This window comes from Myotis brandtii, unplaced genomic scaffold, assembly GCF_000412655.1.
Source record: "Myotis brandtii unplaced genomic scaffold, ASM41265v1 scaffold74, whole genome shotgun sequence".
Taxonomy (NCBI): domain Eukaryota; kingdom Metazoa; phylum Chordata; class Mammalia; order Chiroptera; family Vespertilionidae; genus Myotis; species Myotis brandtii.
In genome coordinates, this window is record NW_005370944.1 from 145,475 (window position 1) to 148,891 (window position 3,417).

Genomic DNA, 3,417 nt, shown 5'->3' on the forward strand with positions numbered 1-3,417 from the left:
TTTTATTGATTTTTTACAGAGAGGAAGGGAGAGAGATAGAGAGTTAGAAACATCGATGAGAGCGAAACATCAATCAGCTGCCTCCTGCACATCTCGCACTGGGGATGTGTCAGCAACCCAGGTACATGCCCTTGACCGGAATCGAACCTTGGACCCTTCAGTCCGCAGGCTGATGCTCTCTCCACTGAGCCAAACCGGTTTCAGCACAAGCTTCTTTTACTTAGGTGGGTGCAGGGTTGTTAACATAACAATGAGGAGACTTGTGGTCTCTGCAGAACAGTGACTGTGCTTTGAGGGGTCTAGAAAAAGTAAAATTACTTTGATATTCCAATGATATGTTATTGTAGATGCAAAAAGATAATAGACAGGCTCAGTTACCGTAAATATTGACCTTTGTCAGGGAAGATACTGGCCTAGGACATGACTATCCACCATAAACTTTTTTACTTAAAAATGGTTTAATTTCAGACCATTCTTTGTGGTTATTTTAGGTCTCAGAGTTTTCAAGGCTGTCACTCAGGCCTTCCCCTGAGCTAGTCAGGTTAGCATGTGGTCCCTTTTGTCCACAGAGATGTAATGGATGGAAGAGTCTGGAATTTCAGAACCATTCCCATTTGGTCTCATCAGGAGGATGGTGTTAGGCCTTTCTTCATGGTTATCTGGCCTTTATTTTTGCCTTTGCAAAAATTTTTTTTTAATCCTCGCCAGAGGAGTGAGGAAATACTTTCCATTGACTCTTAGAGAGAGTAGAACGGAGGGGAGGAGGGGGGGGGGAGAGAGAGAGAGGAGAGAGAGAAACATGGATATGGCAGTGATACTTCGATTGGTTGCCTCCCATGTGCCCCGATCGGTTGTGGAAGGAACCTGCAACCCAGTATGTGCCTGTGACCAGGAATTGAACCTGAGATCCTGTGGAGTGTAGGCCAACACTCTAACCACTGAGCACACCGGCCAGGGCTAATTTTTAAAAATATTGTTTAATGGATTTTAGAGAGAGAGGAGGGAGAGGGAGAGAGAAACATTGTTGTGAGAAAGAAACACTGATTGGCTGTCGCCAGCCTGGAACTGGGAATGGGATCTGCAACTTGGGTTGATTGGAATTGAATCAGCGACATTTGTGTTCACTGGAAGACGCTAAATCATCTGAGCAACACGGGCCAGGCCTAGGTAGCTACTTTAGAATGAATGGTGAGGGAAGATGTCTTAGTCCTGCTATAATGAAATACTAGGTGGCTTATAAACAACAAAAATTTATTTCTCAGAGTCTGGAGGCTGGCAAGTTCAAAATCAAGGCTCTGGTAGATTTAGTATCTAGTCAGGACTTCTTGGTTCATAAATGGTCGTCTTCTCTCTGTAACCTCACGTGACAGGAAGGGGTAGTAATCCTAATAATGATTTATCTTTCATAAGCAAATTACGTTTACTGTGTCCTCGCTGAAGGGACTTGTTATTTAGTGTATTGGTAGTGAAGACTTAATCAGTGTGGATGAAAAGAGGCCACATGCTAAGCTGACAAGCTCAGAGAAGGCCTGAATGGAGGCCTTGCAAACTCAGACACCTTAAATAACTACAAAGGATAGTCTGAAATTAAAACTTTTTAACTAAAAGCAGTTTATGGCAGGCAGTCATGTCCTAGGCCAGCATCTTCCCTGACAAAGGTCAATTTTTGCCTTGACTAAGCCTGTTTATTGTCTTTTTGCATTTACAATAACATATCTTTGGAATGTCAACGTAATTTTCCTTTTCCTGGACCCCTCAAAACACAGGCACTGCTCTGTGGAGACCACAAATTTCCTCATTGTTATTGAGATAATTGTTGACTGTTAACTGTCCTGTACCCACTTATATAAATGATGTACCAATCATTTTACTTTTCATCCAATCCTGGAGGTTTCCCCACTTTGCTTTCTCCCACTTCCCTAATCTCTCACCAATGGATTTCATGTAACCCACTTGCATCTGCTTTTTTGATTAACATGTATAAAGTAAGGTGCAAAACAGCCATTCTCTGGAACATTATCTCAATTCGTTGAGATTCTGCTTCCCAGTATTTGTCGACAGTTTGGTTCAAATAAACTCACAACAATTCTCTTTAGGTTTGAACATTTCTTAACATTGACATGAGGGAATGGCAGAGTTGTCTTACGCATATGAATATATGGACTTAGGAATTGTATGTCATGTTTTATTTATTAGGAAGTGTGGAACATAAAGTTTCTTATAGCTAAGCCCTGCACAGGGAATCAGGAAAAATTTTAGAGATATTAAAATACCCTATAGTTTATTTGACTTTTTGAAGGAAAGCTTTAGAAATCAAAACCAAATAAAAGTAGCCCTGGCCGATGAAGTTCAGTGATTACAGCATCGCCTCATGCACTGAGGGGTCTTGGATTCAATTCCTGGTCAAGGGCACGTACCTGGATTGCAGGTTCGTTCCCCAGCCGGGTTGGGGTGCGAGGGAGGCAACTAAATCGATGTGTCTCTCTCATATCAATGTTTCTCTCTCTCTTTCCCCCTTCCTTTCTTCTTTCCACTCTAAAAAGCAATGGAGAAAATATCCTCAGGTGAGGATTAACAAAAACAAAACAAACAAACAAAAAGAAAGTAAAACTAATTTTTAAAAAAGTTTGGTCCATGGAAATAGAGCAGATAAATGGAAACAATGAAGAAATGTGAATAGGAATCAATTAGACTTAGGTATACTGTAAATTATTTATAAAAAACAAAGTGAAGCAAGCCTGAACTTAACTACCACTGTCTTCTTGTGTTTATTTTTAGCTGCTGTAAGAATGATCCAGGAACTGGCCCCAGCTAGAGGTAGACTAGGAATGCAAATGATAAATCACTGAAATGTTCAGTTTTGTTTTGTTTTGAATCCTCCCCTGAGGATATTTTTTCCATTGATTTCTAGAGAGAGTGGAAGGGAGGGAGGAAAGAGAGAGAGAGAGACATCAGTGGTTGCCTTCTGCATGCACCCCTACTGGGGCTGGGGAACCTGCAACCAAGGTATGTGCCCTTGACCGGGAATTGAACCCGAGACCCTTCAGTCCTTGGCCCCATGCTCTAATCACTGAGCAAAACTGGCTAGGGCGACAGTTTTTTATTTGGTTAGTTAATCTGTGGATCTGTGGTCTTTATGGGAAAAAAAATTCTTTCTTTAGTAAAAATAATTGATTAAGTCAGTTATTTCCTTTAAAATGAGAACCAGCCGAAACCGGTTTGGCTCAGTGGATAGAGCGTCAGCCTGCGGACTGAAAGGTCCCAGGTTCGATTCCGGTCAAGGGCATGTACCTGGGTTGCGGGCACATCCCCAGTAGGAGATGTGCAGGAGGCAGCTGATCGATGTTTCTCTCTCATCGATGTTTCTAACTCTCTATCCCTCTCCCTTCCTCTCGGTAAAAAATCAATAAAATATAT